The sequence below is a fragment of the Ptychodera flava genome (assembly GCF_041260155.1).
Source record: "Ptychodera flava strain L36383 chromosome 23 unlocalized genomic scaffold, AS_Pfla_20210202 Scaffold_23__1_contigs__length_28996876_pilon, whole genome shotgun sequence".
In the NCBI taxonomy this organism is placed as follows: domain Eukaryota; kingdom Metazoa; phylum Hemichordata; class Enteropneusta; family Ptychoderidae; genus Ptychodera; species Ptychodera flava.
In genome coordinates this window covers 7,280,802-7,288,377 of record NW_027248277.1, presented here as the reverse complement: position 1 = coordinate 7,288,377, position 7,576 = coordinate 7,280,802, and the positions used below count along the sequence as shown (strand labels likewise).

The following is a 7,576-nucleotide window of genomic DNA, read 5'->3' as shown; positions in this document are numbered from 1 at the left end:
CCCGAGGAAAGTCCAAGTCAAAGAATTGCTGTCTTTTTTACTCAAATTTATCTTCATCCATCATTGTGCATGGGTTTATTGCACCAATATTTCAGTATTAATTTTTTGTCTTTATTCTCGTAACTGTGTAGACCGCGAAAGTTCGTTGCACAGCTGACGGACTGCAGCGGTCTCAGTGAACGATCGTTGTATGGTTGACGCCGTTGTATGGTTGACGAGAAGCCCTGCATACAGGTCTGTGTGTTCCCGGCCGTATAACGCCGGGAACACAGGGCTAGGCTGTACACAGGGCTAGGCTGCGAGCAGCCCAGATCAGTGGTGATCTCACCTGATAGCAATACCACGATCATTGTTGTGGCTACCTTACTAGATCAAAATAAACCGGAAAGTTCAAATGCACTTGAATAGCACAAGCGCCAGCACTATGCGTGTATTGGCTTTCGTCTTGCCAGGGTCTAGCCGCGTACGATACCGGGCAGAGTTCAATCACGCTTTCTGAGCACAAGCATCACCAGGTATTACACTTAATCCAAGATGAGTCTGTATGTAAAAGTTTCCCACGGAGTCTGTGTATAAAACTTCCCAGCTAGCTGTATGTAAAATTTTCCTACCAAGTCTGTGTATAAAACTTCCTAGCTAGCTGTATGTAAAATTTTCCAACTGAGTCTGTGTATAAAACTTCTCAGCTATAGCTCTCTTCAGAACGAGTCTGTATGTAAAATGTACCCACCAAGTCTGTGTATAAAATTTCCCAGCTATAGCTCTGCCCTCAGAACGAGACTGTATGTAAGATTTTGCTATGTGTAGTTGTATCATCACAACGAGGCCCGATATATATAAACTTTTTGCAGCTGTATCGCTGTATCAGAACGAGGTTCAATATGTAAGAAACTTACTCAGCTCAGCTTCATCAGAACGAGGCTGTATATATAAGATTTTGCAGCGCTGTCAGATACTGTAAACGTCAGCAGCTGCCTCGAAAACGACCCTCAATGTAAAATCTTCGAGCTGTATCAAAGTCGGATGTATGTATGTATGTATGTATGTATGTATGTATGTATGTATGTATGTATGTATGTATGTATGTATGTATGTATGTATGTATGTATGTATGTATGTATGTGTGTATGTATGTATGTATGTATGTATGTATGTATGTATGTATGTATGTATGTATGTATGTATGTATGTATGTATGTATGTATGTATGTATGTATGTATGTATGTATGTATGTATGTGCGTACTTATTATGTATGTGTGTATGTATGTATTGCATGAATGAATACGCTATATGCGTGCGCGTATTTTTTTCTATATGTTTGTATGTATGTAAGAATATGTATGCATACGCAAACATATGTGTGGGGCAATGTATCTGCATGTGTGTGTATACACACGCACACATATTTATATATATATATATATATATATATATATATATATATATATATATATATATATATATATATATATATATATATATATAATTCCTCTCTATACATTTTCCACCTTTTCTATCTCTAAAAAAGCTTTATTGTGTAAATTAATTTTTTACATTTGGCGCCTCGTATAGGTTGGCCCCATAAATGTTAAATATGAAGAGGAGGTCATGGTGAAATGCCTTCAGCAGACACCATTATTAGTATACAGGATCTAAGACAAAGTGAACTGTTGTTGTTGCAAATTTGAGCTGCATTTTATTAAAGGGTGATTTTGGAAGGGATAAACGGTCAACGGTTTCCCTTTAAAAAGCGCCGAGAAGGAATTATTTGCATAAATTTCAATATGACTTGTATGTTGTCAGACACAATGTCTGGTTTTGTTTTTTTTGCGGTTGGAGAACGTACCTGACAAGATGATTTCAGTCAAGGTCATTTCAATTTTTATAAAAAACACACACTACATGTAGGCCATCGAACGCACAGTTTCTATCCATCTGCCCCTTCAGTTTTTATTCGGAATGGTCGCCAGAGGGCGCCTGCCCTTGGGCAGGGTGTACGTGTTTGACCTACTTAAAGTTAATATGGCGGAGCTGTTTGTACACTGTATGATCGACGCGATTCCGTTCTGATTTTGACGAAAAGGAAGTTTAATCGCGGCATTCTGTGTAAAGACTATGCAAGTGAAAAAGCTTAGGTACCTGTGAATGCGTTGAGGGAACCGGATTACAGGGAGAAACACACATCAAATACCAAGATCATACCTCTCGGCCAGGTAAGAACGTAAATTTATCCAACCTCATAAAGCAGCGCACTTCCGTGTATTAAGGATTTATTTTTAAGACTATATAATTGTCCGTCTTGCAAATGACATTACTCATCTACTATAATTATTTTCCTTCGATAACTGCAAAGGTGATCTATCAATCCATTAAGTACAGATCGACCGATTTTCGTTTGCATATTTCGAGTTCTGCAGTGCAATGTAGCAGCATACGGAGCCTGAGGTTAACATCAGATGGGGTCATTCCGGGTCATGCAGTTAGGCCTGCGTACCGTGCTGTGTGTTCGCGGCGTTATTATCCGGAGTTATTATATACGGCCGTGTAACGCCGGGAACACACAGCATGGTATGCAGGGTTAGGTCATACAGAAGAGTGGCTGAATGAACGGTAGTCGATACGTGCCTCTTTGTGCTCATGTTGACTTTCGGTTCTGTCATTTTCCAAGTTTAAGCATATTTTTCTCGATAAATGCATAGCCATTTTAGATTATGCAGCAGAATGCAACTGCTAGCCCCCCCCCCCCCCCCCCTCCTCGAACAAAATTAGGACTACAGTAAATTCTGAAGTGTAAGTTCCCTCACGGTATCACTGTTTAACTTATTTTATTATTCTTTGACTTAATTAAAGTATAAATTTACTAAATCTACGATGATTTTGTAAACTCTAGTGACTATGCATATTTTTAGCATAACAATTACTTGCAATTGAGCGTCTGACATCTGCTGATTTTAATTCTATGATGTTTATGCAAAATATTTATAATCATGTTTGGGCACTCAATTTATCATTGAATTCACGAACAAGCTATACACTTTCAAAGTGTTGTGTACATCTGTATTATTGACATACCAAATGATTTCTTGTCCACTCTCAAATGATAGAATCTTTGAAGCTTTCCAAGGATTTTAATATGGTTACTTATTTGCTGTACAACACACTCAGGTAGTACAATGAAAGTGAGGGGCTGGCTCAATCCTCTGTTATAAAATAGTGATTATTATTTGGGTTCGAGTTTGGAAATGCTAATCACCCATGTTGAAAATTCAGACAAAGCGTGTTGATAACTATATGTGAACCTCTAAACCGTCATGCATTGTGTTCTTTTCAGTGTGTGAACAGACCTGAGTATATATGTGCACACATTAAAGATTTTAGGAATTCCTTAATTTACAAGTATATTTTTATGAATACCAACAGGAGTTCCAAACCATAGAAGACTGTCGTAGTTTTTAAATGTATATAGGATTATCTCTGTTTTAAAATTATTTGCTTCCTGCATGTTGTGCATATGCGCTGTGTGTCTTCAGATTGAGTACTTCTTCTAATTGATAATGTGAAAAACAACTGCCTGCTTTGGGGAAAACAAAGATGTACATCTATTTATATCTTATAATTCTTTTGATACAGGTAATTACATCAAAATGACTTCCATATTCCTGGCTGAAAGGTGGTCCCGTGTTGGAGACACAGTGTCAGCTCTCAACTGTCAACTTGCAAGCCTTGCAGCACAAAACAGACAAAAGAAGATCTGCTGTGTTGTTTTGAAGGCAACTGAAGAAGAAAAGAAAGATGCTGCTGACTGTGGAGTTGAACTAATACTGCCATGTTTGAGTGATGACATCATAGATGCATGTAAAAATGATGAACCATGTTACAAATGGCTTTTATTACCACATGATTACTTCTCAACTCTCACAACGCTACAGAATGTTAACTATATTGTCGAACATGTAAACTCATCAACACCATTCCTCTTTGCATCTGCCTTGCGAAAACAATGTTTCATGGAGGCAGATATAGTGTTGATAAATCATGGCGCGCCATCAGCTAATTTGAGAGACAAACACTTGAGATTTGCTAAAGCAGCAGCTGCACTTTTCTCTGTTGGACCAACAATCTATGAAGAATACAAAAAAATTTGCCTATTGGCGAATATTCAAATAAAGCATGAACTTTATATTCCAAGACCAGAGAAGGCATTCTTTGATCTCAATGTAGATCAAATGTCTAAAAAAAGTGACCTCAAACAAATACTAACAGTGATAACAGAAAAAAAAGTTGACTCCACAAGATTCCAAATTCTGGCAGCTGCAGTTGGAAAAACAGCAAAAGAGTTTCAATTGATGAATGTAAAGATTCCAAAGTGGTTTGTTCGTACATCATCAGTAGCTAATCGCAACGACATCAACCTCTTTCTTCGTTACAATTTAAACTGTACTTGTATAGAACCAGACACGTATCCTCCTTACCACTTCCAGGATGAAATTTACAGGGACTTAGTACAAAGCAATGTCCTTGTAATACCACCTGATGAGCCGTTAGAATGGAGGCATTGTGGGGCATAGCTGCTGGACTTCCTGTGTTGGTTCCGAGAAGAACTCTTATGGCTGAGTTTCTTGTAAAGTACTTTGGTGAAAGAGCTGAGTACTTTCTTTACGAACCTTCTGTCGATTACTTGTCAGCCGAGATAAGTAAGATATTGAACAGAACTGAGACTGTTGGTGTAACCAGGAAGTTGAAACATGCATACCAAAGTCACCACGAAATCAATGGAAGTCAGGAAAACTTCATATCCTGTTTTAACAACCCAGCACAACCTTATCCTCAATTTGCTTTAGGTATGATATACAGTGATTGTGCAAACTTTCACAAATACTTGACATCAAACTATATTTCTATAATGTATTTATGCGATAAGATGATGACTTTTAAACATTATTGCAGAAATTCCTGTACACTGTATTCAAATGTTACAAAGTGTAGCAAGATTACAATGAGATTTAGAAAGTATTTCACTCACATAAACATCAAAATTAAGATAGAGACATGATGACAATATAGTTCATTTTTCTACATATACTGCAGCTGTGTCACCTACCCCTGTGTCACCTACCTACACACATTCAACTGATGACGGCATAGGTCTATTGATGACACATCTTCCGAACAATTCCTCTCACCTCATCAAGGTAAGTATAGCAGTTCAACCAGGCTGCTGAAGTATGCATTCCGTTGTCATTCTGAAATAATGGCAGTCATGATATCCTCACCTCCCGTTTAACTGAAACCTCTAAAGGTAATACTCTTCCTAGATCAGGGTCGACTTTTAATGATTGTGCTAATTTTCATAACAACGAGACATCAAAATTTATCTTTCTGTATTTGTTCATTCATACAGTATGTTTTCAGTTTGTCAGTGTGCTTCCTATGAAACAACCAGTAACATTTTTCACTGACTGCACTGCTGTGAACATTGTGATTCATCATTAATTTTGCAGTATACTGAAGTTATTCGACTGTGACTGTGATATTGATCTGATTTTACCTCTGATTTGAGAGGAATTTAATGGTTATGTTGATCTTATACTAGAAGTGATCATGCATAACATATGAAGTTTTTTATTATTCAATGGAAGATGATTCTACAAGCTCCAGTATCTTGTTTGAATTTAAAGCTACAAGGCCATAGTCATTCAAGGATAAAATATCATACAGCTCCAATATTTCAAAGAAATATAATAATGTTGCATTGAAGAGGACCTATAGTAACAAAAAATTTATTCTTTACGTGAAACAATTCTTGTAGTAGTACCTAATTTATTTTACGGCAACCAAACGTTATCAATGAAATAGTATGTTGTTGTACATGTCTTTTTCTTTCCATAAATTAGATTGCATGAAAATAACATTGGAATTCTTAAAACAGGCGACAATAAGTCTTCTTAAAATGTGTGAAACACATTTTCAAGACGTTCAGATTTTCAGTCTGCAAATGTTTATGTCCTGCAATGTGATAGAATGGGATAGAATGAATGGGAAGGGATATAGTGCCGGATTTTTTTCTACAGAATAATCGTAATAATCAGTTTCAGTTTTGATGCAGAGTAGCAAGTAAAAATTTGTGTATTTGTATTCATAATGCCTGTAATTATGCTAAAGGATCCAGTTGTGTTACATTTAATGTTGTTATCATTTCTGAATGTAAATCATTGAGTTTGATCCTTTTTCAACTAAGGAGTGAACTTTTTTATCTTGGTGAAGCATCACAGAGCCAAACTCCGAACTCCCTGTTTCTAAGCAACCAACTCTATAAACTGAGCGAATCGACCTTTGTATGTATGTATGTAGGTAGGCTAAACAATACGATAGATCATTATGGCTCCTTGATTTCTTTGGAATGTTTCAGAACCTTAGTATTTCTCATTATGGCAAGAGTTTCTTCATCTACATCATTCCAGCAAGATGTAGGTTTAGTTACTGATATGCATTAATTTAAGAGAGCTGCATTTATCAATATTAATTTGTAGTGAAGGTGCATCATTTGCCATAAAGATAGTATTTCATTCAAATAAACATGTTAATACCAAAATATGGAAAGAAGTTACATTTTTTCATGGAGTTGTTTTGAATGATATGTCAGATCTGTTAATTGCATATCTCAATTAATAGGTTAAAGTACTGATTTTAAGGGTGATGTGTTCTTCAAGTCCACCCAAAACTCATTAGACACTTGTCAGTGTACAGACCTGGGACATATGTATGCCGATTCTATGAAACGTATCAAATATGATATTTTTGTTTAAAATTATTTTTACCTCTCAATTGGTGTATGTATATATACCAATGAGAGGTTATCGTATAGGGTAAAATGTCTCATTCGCACCTCATTTTCATTCTTTTTGTATGTATGTATGTGTGTGTGTGTGTGTGTGTGTGTGTGTGTGTGTGTGTGTGTGTGTGTGTGCGTGCGTGCGTGCGTGCGTGCGTGCGTATGTATGTATGTATGTATGTATGTATGTATGTATGTATGTATGTATGTATGTATGTATGTATGTATGTATGCATGCATGCATGCATGCATGCATGCATGCATGCATGCATGCATGTATGTATGTATGTATGTATGTATGTATGTATGTATGTCCATCCAGATCAAAAACTCCTAAACCGCAGGCACCTACCATCTTAGTATTTGGTGTACAGGTGCACCCAGGGGTGGAGATGTGAATTTGTTCAAATGAACATGTCAGTGTCAAAAATATGCAAATGAGGGGAAAAAGGTAAAATCCTGCAAATTGCTAAAACTCCGTAACCGTAAGTCAGATTTGGTTGAAACTTGGTATGCAGGTTCCTTTAGGTATTCTAAGTTAGGTGTGTACAAATTTGGGTGAAATTTGCATGTTTGTATTTTTGGGGTAATTTATTTTTAGTTTTTAGTCAAAAAACTTCTTCTCTGAAACAGCTTGTCCTATTGCTTTGAAAGTTGGTATCAATGTTCCTCTGGATAACCTCAGTCAAGTTTGCAAAAAGTTGTAGAGAAATTTTAATAATTGTAATTTTGGGGCAATTTT

The 7,576-nt window shown here is 36.5% G+C and overlaps 1 protein-coding gene across 2 annotated transcripts in view; it reads left to right on the top strand.

The window, feature by feature from the left end:
- The first annotated feature begins 2,006 nt into the window (after positions 1-2,006).
- The window catches only part of LOC139124124 (uncharacterized), a 276,954-nt gene continuing 271,384 nt past the window's right edge, over positions 2,007-7,576 (top strand). For both annotated transcript variants that reach the window (XM_070690267.1, XM_070690268.1), the window contains exons 1-3: positions 2,007-2,215; positions 3,633-4,843; positions 5,091-5,194. The gene's annotated coding sequence lies outside the window, so the exon portion shown is untranslated. The remainder of the gene's footprint in view (positions 2,216-3,632; positions 4,844-5,090; positions 5,195-7,576) is intronic.